The sequence below is a fragment of the Ochotona curzoniae genome, unplaced genomic scaffold (genome assembly GCF_017591425.1).
Source record: "Ochotona curzoniae isolate NIBS_2020 unplaced genomic scaffold, NIBS_Ocur_1.0 contig_3498, whole genome shotgun sequence".
Lineage (NCBI taxonomy): Eukaryota > Metazoa > Chordata > Mammalia > Lagomorpha > Ochotonidae > Ochotona > Ochotona curzoniae.
Genome location: NW_024465885.1, coordinates 44,199,041 through 44,215,288, shown reverse-complemented (window position 1 = coordinate 44,215,288; position 16,248 = coordinate 44,199,041). Strand labels below are relative to the sequence as shown.

The 16,248-nt window shown below is 49.3% G+C and overlaps 2 protein-coding genes across 2 annotated transcripts in view; one reads left to right on the top strand and one right to left on the bottom strand.

Annotated features, from left to right (window-relative positions):
* Positions 1-8,885, bottom strand: part of ITSN1 (intersectin 1) — a 203,128-nt gene extending 194,243 nt beyond the window's left edge. The window contains exon 1 of the mRNA XM_040980773.1: positions 8,698-8,885. The gene's annotated coding sequence lies outside the window, so the exon portion shown is untranslated. The remainder of the gene's footprint in view (positions 1-8,697) is intronic.
* A 647-nt stretch (positions 8,886-9,532) lies between these two features.
* Positions 9,533-16,248, top strand: part of CRYZL1 (crystallin zeta like 1) — a 46,202-nt gene continuing 39,486 nt past the window's right edge. Inside the window, exon 1 of the mRNA XM_040980771.1 lies at positions 9,533-9,612. The gene's annotated coding sequence lies outside the window, so the exon portion shown is untranslated. The remainder of the gene's footprint in view (positions 9,613-16,248) is intronic.

The following is a 16,248-nucleotide window of genomic DNA, read 5'->3' as shown; positions in this document are numbered from 1 at the left end:
AGGAAGGGGGAGGAGAAAAGGAGATATAAGGGAGAAGCCACACCCAGCTTCCAGCTTCCCAAGCACCTCCATCCTCTGGGATGGAGGACAGCCACTCGACCCCACCCCAGGGTCTCCAATAGGGGGCATGCTCTGAAGGTCCTGCTCATGAGGTATTGATAGTTAAACTGTTCTGAATCACTGCCAGTCTCCCCACTCCTAGCATGATGAAATCTCTCCAGACTCCACTGGCTGACATAGTCCACCTTAGAGTGTCCATTTACCCAGATATTCATTGCCAACACTTGGCTGGAGTAGATGATCGATTTGTTATGTCCTCCATCCTCTGTTTTGGTACCAGGTGTCCTCTGCAGGTTCCAACAGACTGCCATATCCTTCATGTGCACCTAGATATACTGTCCACTGCTCCGTCTAAGCCACTGAAGAGGCCTAGCTCTGACACATGCACTCCATGGTCTGATCATGAAACTGCAATTCTCTCCACAGCTGGGGTTCTGAGTACAGTGATTCAGTTGAGGGGATCCCCAAAGAAGCTTTCATCTGAGGAGATCCCAGACCCGATTCTTGTGTGCGCTTGCCAGTACAGGGTCTGGCACAGTCCGTTGCCCTAATCACATGTTGGTGGTTGCAACTGCTGGGTCAATTCTGTCTCCAGCCCCGACTTCTACACAAACCAATGGGTATTGCAGTCCAACCTGATTCTGCCCATCATTCACTCAGCCCTCACACAAACCAGAAGGAGCGGCAGCCTAGTCACAGCAACCCACAGTAACACCCACCAGGCCCACCCCCTACACTGGCTCCTGTGCTTGCCAGTAAGTACAGCAGACTGGTCCAGTTTGTCCCACATCCCACTCAGCTCTCATACATATCAATGGGCATTGAAGCCTAGTTCAACCCAATCAACCCCCCCATCCAGCCCACAAATGTGCTGGCGGGTGCCACTCTCTGTCAGCCATGCTTGCTCCAGTCCTGGTTCTCATGCTGACCATCAGTCAGAGTGGCAACCCAAGAAAGAGGTGCCCACTGTTTTCCTAATGGGCCCACTCCCATTGCCGGATCATTCACTCTCCAAGTAGTTCTGCAGTTTACCTTGACATAATTTGCCCCTTGTGCCAGCATCAGCCAGCTCATGATGTGGCAAATCCCAACCAACCCACACCTACTCACACTTATGCATGCACTGTAGAACAGTCAACACAGCCTGGCTTTCCCCTGATCCAGTTCATATAAGGCGACTGGTGTTGTAGCCCTGCCTGACCTGGTCTGTCCCCATCCCAGATCTCTCGCTTACTAGTTCAGCAGAATTTCATGCAGCCCCTCCTACTGGGTTCACCACCTTACCCACCTCCCCGGGTCTCACATGTGCTGGTTGGGTGCTGCAGCCCAGTCTGGCAATGGCCAGCCTCACCTCAGCATTTGCCAGTGGGTGCTGTAATCTGGCCAGGTCCAGCCCTCCCCCAAGTCCAGTTCACACTGGTAAAGGATACAGCCTAGCCCAGCCCAGCCAACCTTTGGGTCCTACTTTCAAATTCCCACGGAAGGGTTACTGATTGGGCCAGTTTGGTGAATTGCTCAACCTGATTATGAGAATCACTGGATGGACCACATCTCTCTGTCTCTTTCTGTCTCTCCCTCTGTCACTCTGCCTGTCAAGGAATTAAACCTGATGCTATTCCAACATGAAGTTACAAGCACAAGCATACACAGAAATGCTAGTTTCCAAAGGTAGCTGAAAATGGAATTAATTCAACATTTCCCTCTTACCTCTCTTCAATCCACTCTGCCCATGACATCCAGAGGATCTTTCAGAACCATGAAGTATTTCTCCTTAAAACTTAGCTTAACCTCCTACCCCTCCGGGACTTTAAATAAAGGCTAGGCTGGCCTCTTTCTCCTTTGGATCGCCTGTTAACTCCGGCCTCCCAGCTCCCACCTCTAAGTCCTCAAACTCTCACGCCTTCAGCATGCCGGGCAATGTCCGCTGGGTGTCCTGTATGCCGCCAAGCACTGCTCCGGGACCCAGAGAAAGTACTGGGAACCACAAAGGCCACACTGCCTTCAGGCCACAGGCAGCTCTTCACCAGGATTATTCTGCCTCACTTTTCCCAGTCATTTAAAGTGTATTAGAACAACTGTGGTTTCACTGAAGGGGTCCACAAGGAAACAGTGTTGCCTATAAGAAAAATAAACTACAATACTGACTTTATTTGATAGTAATTATTTATTGAAAATCACAGAGGTAGCCAGACACAGTGACTCATTTGGCTAATACTCCTCCTTCAAATGCCGGGATCCCATCTGGGGACCAGCTTGTACCCCAGCCGCTCCACTTCCCATCCAGCTCCCTACTTGTGGCCTGGGAAAGCAGTAGAGGACGGCCCAAAGCCTTGGGACCTTGTACCCATGTGGGAGACCCGGAAGAAGCACCTGGCTGTGGATCAGCTCAGCTCTGGCCATCACAGCCTTTTGAGTGTGAACCAGTGGATGTGAGATCTTTCTGTCTCTTCTTTCTGTATATCTGCCTTTCCAATAAAAATAAATAAATAAATCTTGAAAAAAAAATAGGATATGAAGGGGAGAGGAGGAACTATACTATACAGTGAGATTTGCTACACACCAAAAACAGTACTAGCTTTTTGGTCAATTTTTCAAATTCTCTCTACAAGCTACAGTTTTTATCGCCTCAGCTGCCAAAATCAAGCAGTGATCCAAAATACAACAGTTGAGTTTCAAATCAGCTCAGAAACAGAGAATGTAGCTTCTGAAATCCATTAATTTCATAGCAGAAATGCTTTTTTAAAAAACAGAGAATCCACAATACATAGATTTATTATAAATTATGTACAGGGATGATATTTATGCAATTATTTTTAATACCATAACACAATTTCCACATTTGAACAATAATCTGCTCAGCAAGTCTTGTGTTTTAAAAAGGTTAATTACCCTGTACTCATGCATGCGCGCGCACACACACACACACACACACACACACACACACACACACTGAGTTAGTTAAGCAGGCAGGAAACTCCAAACTGACTTTGTCCATTTCCATGAACTGACAATGAATTGCAAATGCCTGCCACCAAACACCAGGAGGACTTACAGACAGAATGCAAGGGAAAGCATGTCCCAGGCCCATCAGAACCAGCAGAGGAGCCAAAGCACTGTCCTCCCACAGGAGAAAGGACATTTACTTTTACCCACCAAGCATAGCATCATGGTTACCTGCTATGACCTAGTTACTTCCACACTCATTTACAGTTGCATCTGAAACTCTGCCACATCTCTGGGTTCAGCTCCAGGCCCTACACAACAGCACTCTAACGTGACCTCAGGGCCACCCCACATTACACAACACTGAAAGCTGAGCCACAGCTGTCCAGCCTCCCCCAGTTCATCCCCATTTCCTCCAAGCAATAAGCTATTCCTGGCAAGCTACCTGCCACTAATTCTGCCTTAAAAGGGTTAGAAGAGCAGCGCCTGAAACTTACTTTGTTAAAAACCTGCAAACATTGGGAACATACGTTTAAATTCAATCACATTTATTAATATGCTTTTTGGTTTTGTTTTTTGTTTAATTAATTTATTTACTTGAAAGACAGTGAGAGAGAGAGAGAGAGAGAGAGAAAGAATCTTCCATCTGTTGCTTCACTCCCCAAACGACCACAACGACCAGAGCTGAGCCAGTCCAAAGCCAGAGGTCAGGAGCTCCTTCCAGATGTCATCGGCATCAGCTTTACCCACTACACCGCCATGCTAGCCATTGCCTTGGCTCTCCATTTCTTTGAATTGTGCAGCAGATGTATGATATGTATGGAGTCCACTCTACAGGCCCCTGTGACAGCCTCCAGACTCCCACCTCTGTGCATCACATCTGTGCAGCCTTTTGTGTGTCTCCAAGGCAAGGCCACTCCGCGAGTCCACTGCCTTTGCAGATTTCAATGACAGAGATGTCTCCCTGTCACCCTCCAGCCCTGTTTTGCATGCCGGGTACTCTAGGAAAATTACCACAGAGGAAAGGATAATAAGACCACTTTGACAAATGAATGCCAGGCAGTTGATATGGCTTTTTTGTGGGCTAACTTAGCTAACCAACTCCTGAGAGGCTCCCCACCTAACATATACAACAACTCACACTAGAACTAGGAAGTTATTCCCCAGAGAAATCAAGAATGTGCAAATCCTCCAAACATCGAGCAGTAAGTGTCCGGTAAGAAGGCTGAGTTTTGGACTCCACAGTGAGAAATCTGCTCGGCTACCTGCTGGCTGGCGACGTTGCTTAACCTCAGCCTCCAAGCACACCCATCCGTAAAACGAGAGATCAAGTGATGTCTACGCACAGTCAATGTGCATCAGTGCCGCAAAAGGACTTGACAGAGATGAGCTATCAATATCACAGGCACATGAATTTTCTGGCTTTCCATAACACACCAGTGGACAAGTTACACCAACATTCCATTATTCTCAGAAGCAAAATGTCACTAGGTTTGTCACTGGTTAAGTCCAAAAACAGGAAGGAGGGAGGAGACTGGGACCCTCACACACCAGGGAAGAGTGTAAAACTGCTGCAATCTTGCTAAAAGGTAAAATTGGAAACAACTATCAAAAATCTTATCATATCCTTGGTCCTATGATTGTACTTCCACACACTTATCCTAAAGGAAAAGTCTTACTATATATACAGAGACACATACAGAATAAACATGGCAGTTACTGACAGTGGTGGGGAGCAAAACCAAAGTAATGCCTAATAGAAATTAATTGGTTAGATTAGTACAGATACAAAATGAAATATCATTCAGTTAAAAAAAAAACTGAATCTGCAATAGTCAGAAGACATTCATGATGGTAATGAAAAAAGAAAAATCACCATTATGTAAGTGTAGCTGGACACCAAACCTTGTAGATGAACAGAATCGGCAGAGTATGCACTCTAAGAGGGGAGTTACGGATATTTTACAATTTTTCTACCTTTTAATTTTCTTTATTTCAATCTTCCTATATAATTTTTTACTACAAAGGATATTAGCTGATCATCACACAAAGTCATCCAGGTTAGGTATGTAGCATAGTGGTTAAGACAAAGCTTGGGACACCTGCAGCCTAGCAGGCAACCCGGGACAGCTCAAGCCACCAGCTGGGTCCCTGCCACCCACACAGGAGACCCAGTGGGAGCTGCTGGAATCTTTCTAAACAACTAATATTTAGTACCAAGACACTAATGAACCTTTCTTTTTAAGCAACAGATTTTTCTTATTACCACAAAGTATAATAGCATGAAAACAATTTTAGCTTTTGAATTTTGATATTGTTTTCATACTCCAATTATTTATCACCATGATAAACACACATTATTAAGTGCATACCTGAAAAACTTATGTAAGCACTTGAGAGTATCTAAATTTGGGTATCAGTGTTGGAGCTCAACAGGTTAGCCCTTCATTTACAAGTCTGGCATTCCCTTTCAGAGTGCCAGCTCCAGGTCCTCCTCTTCTGATCGGGCCTCCTGCAGATGCAACAGAGGAGTGGTGGGTAAGAGCCCCTGAGATCCACGGCAGACACCCAGCCGCAGCGCCTGGCTCCCGGCTTCAGCCTGGGCCGGATCTGGCAGCTGCAGCTCTGGGCAGAGACCGAACCAGCCACAGGAGATGGAGCTCATGCTCTCCCTCTCTCTGATGTTCTGCCTTTCAAATCTTCCGGTAAATCCTGCTACTATTCCATTCTCATCTGAGAAAACTGAAGGCACTGAGTGGTTAGGCAGCTAGGTCAAAGTCACTGACTCGGCATGCTCAACCCAGGCTTCTCCAGAGTTTGTCATTAAGCCCCTCTGCCTTATTGGTGGACTCTGAGAGACAGAAGCAAAGACTGAATTAGCCTGAAAAGTGAGCCTGGAAAGCAGACCAATGTTTACAGTATAAAATGATTTACTGTAACTCTATGACTTAAATGCATATTTTCAGTCTCTAAGCCAACATTTTGCTGTCTTCTTTTCAGCTTATGGCCTTGTTTAGCTTATACTTGGGAAATGCTAACCAAACTCACAGAAATCATTAGGATACAGTGCTTGTGGCCTCCCTGATGCATAAAAACAAGGACTAAGTGATGGGATGAATTTGACAAGCAATACTTTTAAAAACTGGCTTTTTTTTTTTTTTTATTTGCTTCTTGACTCCTCCATTTGCCAAAGACTTCATGGAGCTCCTCCAGGCACTGTTTAAAGCAGCAAGGACACGGGGTTGAATCAGTCTCTGCAACTCTGAAACGTAATATCACAGGTACAACTGTGTATCTTCAAGGTCATGATCAAAGGCTTGGAGTTAGCATCCTAATATACCAAACGTATTGTGTCATCTCAAACACTTGTTATGCACTTCCGGAGCTGCTCAGTGAGCCGACACCAGTGGCTCTCCAGCTGCACTGTGCTGGGCCAAGTCCTGACAACCTGTTGACCGTGACCTGTCCAATTCCACCGTGCGATGACAAGAAATCTGTATTTTAAAAGCCCTGTTGTTAACGCTGATGTTAAGTGACAGTGAGGTGGGATCCAGACTTTGGAAATCCCATTCAGAAAGTGACCAGGCAACACTCATTCAAATACAACAGCCTAAGGGCAGTGCAACTTGAGCTATCCACCCAATCCCCATGAAAAACTTGCCTGTAACTCATAAATGGAGCGAATTAAGATGAATCCGAAAAGAGGAATTTCCCAGCGCCGCCTGCTTCATCTCTTACAGGAACCCTGAATTTGCCTCAATTAAGCATTTGAGGAAAACAAGCGGAAGCGGAGCCTCACTACCAATATTCAAAGCTAGCATTAAGAACAAGAGAAATTGCCAGTCAACTAAAAAAAAAATGCTAAGAGGGGCAAATATTTCAGGGAACTAACTCGCGAGCACTCATTTTATGCCCTATTTCACAATGCTTAGTGTCCGAACAATCCATGGGGTTCCAAAGTACATTAAAAATGTGTTCATTTCCTCTCCTACTCGGGCAGAATAATAAACAGCTCTTTGTAGGTATCCTGCTATCGTGCTCCCCAGCAATTTCATCAGATACAACCACAGATACATACATATATTTTTAAAGCAAACAGTAGGATTAGGAACTCTCATTTCTGGACTACTTAGAAGCGTCTGAAATATTTTCAGCACTATCACCACCAAATCAGCATCCTTCATTTTGGAAAATCAGAACACTTCCAAGTTCCTGTGTTTCTTTCGAATTCTTCTGCAGGAAGAATATGCACCGCCCCACATCTCTTTTTTAAAATGCTTTTAGTTAGAATCAAATCCTCTTCAGTACTTCACAGATGCGACCAACTAGGAAAACTGTTTAAAGCCAAACCAGTATTTGGTTCTCCACGACAGACACAGAGAACTACTAACTATGAAAGGTGCTTAAAAAGTCAGCTAAAAATAAAGGCATCCCAGCACACACATTCCTGCCCTCTGGGTTGGGGCGGCGGGGGGGGGGGGGGGGCGGCGAGTTGAGTGAAGGGTGGCCCCACTGCCAACCCATTAGCCAGCAGATTGCTGGTCCCTGATTCCTGGCCCCTCCATAATCCAGGCCTTTCTCTCCATCCGTCCGACTGGATTAGCCCAACTGCCTGTGGACTGACAGTCCCGGCGCGTTCGGACGCGTCTGTCTGCACCGCGTCGGTTTTCATTGTGTACACTGGGCAATGGGTTTGTTTGGATGATTCCTGCGCTTCGGCCGCTGGCAAAAGCGCGGATGCCGGCAGAGGAGCACAAAGGGACTCATCTGGCCGGGCGTCCCGCGCTCTCACAGGGCCGTGGGCCGGTTCTGCCTTCCAGAACCGCACCGCAGATGGCAAAGTTCGAAAGAAACTTTCCCGTGGACCAGGCTTCTCGAAATCCTCCACACACACCCCACCCCACCCCGCTCCGGTTCTGCGGAGAAACCTGTTCATTCCTCCCACCCAGCCATCTCCTCTCCAAAAGCAAAAAGCCTTCTCCATCCAGCCCGCACCCCAACAAAAGACTGTCCGCAGGACGTGCAATCCACGAACTTGGCAGACGGAGGGGAAGGACGGCGCACCCATCCCTCAGCAGGCGCCTTTCCCGGGGCATGGAAGGACACATCCCCGAGGAAGCGAGAGCCCACAGCGGTGGAGGGGGCCTAGGGTGCACGCCACAAAGCCAAGCGGGTCGGTGCGCCCAGATGGCCAAGGGGACACGCGGACCCGCCCGTCCGGGGAGCGCCAGCAGGGCCGGCCCCGCAGCTCGGCCAGGGCCGGGCAGCACTGCCTGCCTTTCCCTTGACAGGGTCTCACACGCGCCCGCAAAAGAGAGGGGCGAGCCCGGGGCTCCAGGCCCGGCGCACACCGATCCCTGCCGGCTCGTCTTCCCCAAGCGGGGTGCAGGTCGGCGAAGCTGCGGGGTCATGGCCCGTCACCACCCTTCCCGCGGCCGAGGGCAGCGAGGTCAGCCCCCCGGGCTCTGCGGACACCCGTTCGGCCCCAAGCCCCGTCCCGCGGCCGCCATCCCCAGCCCCTTTACGCCCCGGCCTCCGCTCAGCCGGCCAGCCGGCCGTCCCCCAGCACCCTGCAAGGAGCCCGCAAAGGGTGGCCGCCGTCGCCGCGACTCCCGGGCGCGCGGCCGAGGGTGAAGGGCGGCCATCGCGCCGACCCCCACGGTCCAGGCCGCCGCCGGCCAGCGCGCGTCTCACCTCATCTCCGGGCGGGTCCGCGCGCCGCCGCCGCAGGGACAAATCAGTGCAGCTCACACTCCGCGCCGGGGGACGCCGGAGCCGGGGCCCGCACCATCCCCGCCCGCCCCGCCGTGCGCCCCTTAGCCTGCTCGGCACTCCGCCTCGCGAGCCGCCGTACTACGGAGCAACCAAGCTGCGCTCCCTCCGCGCGTTCCTGCGATCCTCTCTACCTCCTTCGCTCCCTCCCTCGCTCCCTCGCTCCCGCCTATCTCCTCATCTCCCTCGGCCTCCGCCGACCACGCCCCCTCCTCCGCCCACAAGGTGGGTGGGGACAACGCCCAGCCAATAGGAGAAAAGGAACGGCACCACCTCACCGCCCACTACCGTTAGCCCCGCCTACCACGGGATTGAAAGGCGGGGATGCCCAAAAAAAATGGAAGCCGACGGAGTGACAGTTACATCAACCAATCGGCAAACTCAGAGTGGGCGGAGTGGCATTCTCGTGTCCCCCTTTCCTCTCGCTTACAAAGCAGGCCACCGGAGGTCCGCGGTGTGGGAACCTATAGCGTGCTGGGCCTACAGTGTAGATGTGTCAGGCCGTCGGCATGGTTACAGAAGACTAAGTACCTAAAGACATAAAATCTTAAATACGTAAGACTTTAAAATCCCAGAGACTAAGGTGGAGCCGAAAGACAGGGGGACGAGGCAAGGGTGTGGCCGTTCATGAAATTTGCATAAAATCCAACTTCCCCGAGCATGCCGGGAGATGTAGTTCAGAGTTCAGTTGCTATGGCGTTCCCCGCAGCAACACAGGAGTGACAAGCGGCCTGGCCAATGGGTGCTTACCCTGAGCCTTACGGGGCGGGCTCTCTGCGGCGAGCCGGAAAGGTGGCGGTGGCGGAGGCGCAGGCCGTTGGGGCTGCTTCCCTACAGGTGAGCCCTGGGGCGAGCGTGGAGTGATCTTGGGGAAGCGGGACTTGGGGCGAGAGATCAGGAGACTCCCGGTGAAGCTCTGCTGGCCCTGGGGCGGACGGTGGTCTGCGTCGTACCCGCGGTTTGGCACCCGCGCGAGCTCAGGCCTAGCTGGGCTGAGGGGCGGGGAGGACGCAGGTGGACTTAGAAGCCTGTGGCCCTCGACAGTTTGCATTGTAGGTTTTTGTCTCTTTTTGCATTTGCCTCCACCTTCGCCAAGGCCGAGGCCTGGCCTGGCAGTTTTGTTTCACTTCATCTTCTCAACTGAATTCCACCCCGCCGCCTGCCTTCCCCCCTACTGACCACCCCTAAAAGCCAGCATGTTGGTTAGGACGTTGGCAGGACCCAGCACCTGAGCCAGCCCTGCCCCCGCGTACCCTCCACTGGGCCTGTAACCAACGACCCACTCTTGGAATGGTCGGTCCCCGGTACCGGACTCAGCAAGAACTGAAGTGCTGTTTCTTGGACTGCCCCCGCCCCAGCATCATTTCCACAGACCCCATAATGCGATATTTTTAAGAGTGAAAGATTTTCATATATATTTGTTTTGTATGAATTCTTGCAAGTCTGGTGTATTATGGTAAATGTGGAGAGGACCCAGTGGGGGTGCACAGTAGCCACCTGTAGCTAGTGTAGCCAGGGGCTATTCTTGGTAACAGAGAAGGTGCAAAAAGCAAGGGGGTTCAGAAGCGAGGTCCTGGCAACGACAATCTTGACCACTCGGAAGACTAAATTAAGTGGGCCCTGCCTAGTGTGCAGAAATAATCGCCAAATATCCTATCCTTCACTGCGAGCAAATCGCGTGTGCCCAGTGCTTTGCAAGGTTGACCGTGTTTAACCCTTGCAGCCGTCCTTGGAGGTAATGACCGTGGTGTGGCTGTCTTGTAGATTACAGACTCCAAGGTCCAGGAAGGTTCGAATTAAGTAGGGCTAGTCAGTGGGAGTGGTGGGATGCTAGCTGGGGTGGGCGGGAACTGCCCCATTCTCCCCACCTGCCCCTGCAATAATGCCTCCTGAGTGCCTGTGGGACTCATTTCATTGCTTCTGCCCCAGCCGTGAGCAGCAGGTGAAATGTCGGATCTAAAACGGCTTGCCAGCGGCAGCGATGATTTCAGGTTTTTTTTTTTGTGGGAGTTTTTTGGGGGTCTTTCACCTCCCTCTCTGTGGTGTGCATTTAAAATCAAACTTGTGGCGTGAAGAAGAGAGTTGAAAAAAAACGCTCTGAACCTACTTGCCCCGGACAGCTGAGCATCCATCTGTCCCTGTACCTTCTCAAGGAGGTGGGAACCCTGAGTCTAACAAGGTTCTGTGATGGGACCAGTGGTTTCTGCTTTGTTTGTCAAGAGCTCTTTTTTTTTTTTCCCTTCTTTTAATGGTGTATAAAAAACATTTGTTTGGTTTTGCCTTTATGAACTTCACACAGAATATTCCAAAGAAGGGCCCAGCGTGATAGCCTAGTAGTTAAAGTCCTCAACTTGCATGAACCAGAATCCCAGCTGCTCCACTTCCAGCTCCCTGCTTGCAGCCTGGGAAAGCCGTGGAGGACGACCCAAGGCCTTGGGACCCTTCTCCCACATTGGAGACCCGGAAGAGGCTCCTGGCTTCTTATCAGCTCAGCCCCAGCCATTGTAGCTGCTTGGGGAGTGAGCCAGTAGATGCAGGATCTTTCTCTCTGCTTCTCTCTGTGGGTCTGACTTTCCAATAAAAAAATCCTGTAAAAAAATATTCCGAAGGCAATTTTACACCCCTCAGGCCCAGTGAACGCTACTTGTACTGAGAAGTACAAGGAAACACATGCTAAAATGTGATTTGCAAAATCATTTCCTCTCACTTTTGTGGATTATGGTATTTTTTGTGAGCTTACTTTCTCTTGATTTTGCATTTGTGGGTAAATGTTTGCTCAGAATTGCACTTGGTGTTTTGCGTTTGAAGCAAAAATCGGTTTCTTCAAAAACTTGCAGTTAACTGGAACGTTAAGTCAGCGTTTATAACTGCAGTAAGTTCTAGGTAGACTGGCTCAGTGTATGGGAGGACTGAAATGTGATCTTTTAGGGGAGACGCTCCAGGTGATGAGCTCCGCTTTGCCCTCGGGTTCCTCCTAGCTGCATTATCCAGTGGCATGTGCCTAAGGCAACTTCCAGACTAGACTGTCACCATTTACATCACGGCCTCCACGGTCCCTCAGTGGCACAGTATGACAAAATCTAAGAAATGTCAGAGTTTCCATGGTTCCGGCTAAGCAATGCCAGTTGGCCCTGCACCGAGCAGGAACTAGAGCAGAGCATCGCAGTCAGAAGAAGGAGCATCCCACCGCCCCAGCCCATCAAGCCCAAGGGTCTCGCGATGGAGCCCCTCACACAAGAAATCCTGGACTCTTAAGTGACTGCATCTATCAGTAGGTGTTACGAGAAGCTTGCGTACAAGGAGCAGTACATCTCTCCTAAGATGGAGAAGGAAAGTCTTCCCTTTATCGGGAGCCCCTAGGCTGGATAGGCCTCGGTGGAAAGCACTTGTTGCAGAACAAATGCATTTTCCCTCTTGCTTCTGCTACAGCTTGTATCAAGCAGTAATAATAACAGTAGTATCTTTCTGCTTGCCCACCTAGCTCTAGAACTCCGGTGGCACAAATCTAGAAATTTTGCCTGACATGTGTAAAAACAACCAAGCCTGACTAGAGAATGCTCCTGGAGATGGAAACACTTGTGATTACAAGAGGCCTGGTACTTGACACCTCCTGGTGAAGCCTCATTTCTGCGTGGCGCCTCTGAGCGCTCACAACTTTGTTTCCCTTGCATTTTTGTTAAGTCTCAAGTCAATAGCCCCAGAATGTGAAAATCAAAAGTTCTTTGAGGTAAATGTTCACATGCTAGGCTTGCCTGCCAGAATTTAGTCAGGTGTAAGCCACTCTGGCAGCATCACCGACACTGGACCTGTGATCGCAGTTGTTTGCCACAGAACCCCCGTGTGCCTGTTGCCTTTGCCGCTTGTCCAAGAGCAGATGTGTTTCCAGAGGCCTTGGCCCATCCAGAGATGTCCTGACTCTGGGTGCCACCTCGGCACTCGGTCTCCCAGCGCATGCCAAGTGTGGTGTGTGAACCTGATCGCCAGCTGGTTACCTAGACTCTGTTGACTCCATTTTTTTAACCAAATATTGGACTCATGGCTTGGTAATAGTTGTTTTTCTGATGTGTGGATATTTTTATTTATATATTATATTTTCTCATATATATGTGGAAAAGCTCAACACTTAATAAGGGCCTTACTAAAACTTATTAAGTCACCTGTTCGTGAATGATCAAAGTGTAACTGAAGCTTCGCCCTGTAACATGGCAGCTTGTCTTATCCTGGGATGCACAGTCCTGAGACTGGGTCGGGATGTGGCGTGGAGGTGCACATGGCCAGGGACAGCTGTGCTGGCAAAGTGAGCGTGTGGGACCCCCATCTCGGCACAGGCTTCACTCTCCTTCCCTCGCAGCCCAGCCGTGTGACCGTGCGTCTTTACTTTCCCCAAAACAACAAAAGTGGGATAGAGATATGTTTGAACTAACCCATGGTGATCATAGCATTGCAAACCTTGTGGAAGGAATAATGAACATTGGACTGTGGAAGAACAGTTTGCACTTTGGGGGACAGATGGGGTTTGAGGCTCTGGCCATATCCCAGGTCTGAGGCATTCAGGTGTTTGCCTGTCCCCTGGGCTGAGGTGAGGATGGCCCTCGCAAGGGAGCAAGGCAGGCAGGACAGCATGAAGAGGAAGAATATTGATCGGTAATACTGAAGAGCGGCTGGTTGCCACTAATCCCGGGCTAGGCTAATGGATAGATTACCCCAAACACCTGTTTGCTCGAAAGATGGGTCTTGTCTTATGTCTGTGGAATGTGAGGCTCAGGACACTTAGGGCCTGAACAGGTAGGGAGGGAATGATGTGAGGACGCTTTATTTACAATTGTTAGTGGATGAGCTCCTGGGGGGACCAAGTATAGCTGCAGTTCTTGCCGCCGTTGGAGCCATAACGAAACCTTTTGAAATGGCTTCCTATTGATGTTTTAGAAATCTTTGAACACAGGGGTTCTTGGGAAGCACAACATCCAATCTGGCTTCCCCCCTAGTGTGCCGCTCCCTGCTGAGGCACTGGAAGGCAGCACATGATGGCCCAGAGACTGTGCTTCCGACCACCCACGGGGCAGGTCCAGATGGATCCCTCACTTGTGCTTGACCCGGCCCTGGCTGCTCACAGCATTTGGGGAGGGTATCAATAAACATTAAATAGTAATCCCCGCAAAATGAATACCTTTATTAACAATTTTTTTGAAAGGTTATGGTCCATTTTTAATTTATGCAAAGTCCTCTTTGTTGTACCAAGAATATTTGAAATTGTGTATGAATGTGAGGGGGGGCTTTAATTATTTCTTTATTTTACTTGAAAGCCAGAGTTACAGACAGAAAGAGCGATAATTAGAAGGACTCTTTCATCTGCCTGTTCAAGCCCAGATGGCCAGAGCTGAGCCAATCCAGTGCCAGGAAGCAGGAGATTCTTCTGGATCTCCCGCATGGGTGTAGGGGCCCGCATCCTCTGCTTTCCCAAGCCAGTAGCAGGGAGCAGGATCAGAAGTGGAGCAGCTGGAACTAGTACCCATATGGGATGCTACACTTCAGGCATATTAGCCTGCTACATCACTGCACTGGCCATGAAGTCAAGTGTTTAGTATTTGAAAGGCAGATTTTGAGAGGAGAAATAGAAGAGATCTACTGGTTCACCCTGCAAATGGCTACAATGGCTGGAGCTGAGCCAGTCCAAAGCCAGGAGCCAGGAGCCTCTTCTAGGTCCTCTACATGGGTGCAGGGACCAAAGAACTTGAGCCTTCCTTCACAACTTTCCTAGGTCACAGGCAGGGAGCTGAATTGGAAGTGGAACAAGCAGGACTCAAACCGGACCCCATATGGGATGCCAGTACCATAGACTTAGGCTTAACCTACTAGGCCATGGCTCCAGCCCCTCCATATTCCTTTTTGATAACAGCAAAATTTACAATGTGACATAAAATTCTGAAATTATGCGACTATTCAAAATGCAATAGTATTATATATACTTAATTCCTACTTTTATAAAGGACTCTATTGCTTTATTTCCTATGTGTGCATATCTTTAAATTTAGTTAACTAGGTGTTCCATTGAATCTGGATTGGTGCCTAAGAAACCATGGAAACCTTTATTCCATACATTCCCCTACTTTCTTAGTGCTGAAAACTCAGTGTTTCTGTTTGAGGTTTGATTTTTCTGGCCATTTTTATTGAAAGCAGTTCTGTGTCTTGGCAACTCTTGAGTATATATGTTTTGGAAATGGAACAGGTGACCAGGATGTTTTCCGCCAGCAAGGCTGACACGCACCTGATGTGAAGGAACTTTTTAGGATGATGTGAACCTGGGTGCAGTAAAAGGTGCATGCGACTGTTGATCTGGGAAGCAGTCATTGTCAAAGAAAACCAGTGGCTTCTAGAATCACAAAGGGAGAAACTTTGAAGAACACCTGCTTATGGGTAATTCCTCCACTTCTCTAAAAGCGGACCCAAACACCAGACTAACAGGAGCCGAGACCTATTTACTTATTTTATTTTTTCAAAGATTTACTCATTTTTATCGCAAAGTCAAATATACAGGAGGAAGAGAGACAGAGAGGAAGATCTCCCATCCACTAATTCACTCCCCAAGTGACTGCAATGGCGGGAGCTGTGACAATCCGAAGCCAGGAGCCAGAAGCTTCTTCTGGGTCTTTGGGCCATCCTCTGTTGCTTTCCCAGGCCACAAGCAGGGAGCTAGACGGGAGGCAGGGCTGCTGGGATTAGAACCAGCACTCATATGGGACCCTGATGCATGCAAGGCGAGGACTTTAGCCACTAGGCCACCGTACTGGGCCCCAAGACTTATTTATAATAGTGAGTAGTGACTGTTTCAAACAATAGCTGGGAAACTCCAGCTATTTAGTGAGTAAATTAAGCAAGATTTTGTCTGATAGTATGGGACGGAATCTAGAAGTGTGAAACTAGTGTTGTGGATGGAGTGTCACGAGGGGCGTGGACTCGAGCTTGATTTGCTTAGTAGGATCTGTGAGGATGGGCCCAGAGCAATGGCTCAGTGGATAAATTCTCAGCTTGCATGCATCAGGATCCGATATAGGCAATGGTTCGTATCCCAGCTGCCCGGCTTCCCATCCAGCTCCCTGCATGTGGCCTGGGAAAGCAAGAAGAGATTGACCCAAAGCCTTGGGAGCCTGCACCAGCGTGAGATACCCAGAAGAAGGTCCTGGCTTTGGATCGGCTCAGCTCTGGTTGTTGCAGCCTCGTGGGGAGTAAACCAGCAAACAGATCTTTGTCTCTCCTCTGTGAATCTGCATTTCCAATAATTTTTTTTTTTTTAGAAATTAAAAATCTGTCAAGTCAACATAGCACACTGAGATAACAGGATATCTCTGTAAACTGAGGCAGGTAACCACAAATTATGACATCATGCTGACCAGGTCACAGACTCTGTCTTGGAAAACGGAGGACCAAAGTCGACCAGGGAGAGGGGTGTGCGTCCTGGAGAGCCTTGAGAGCTGG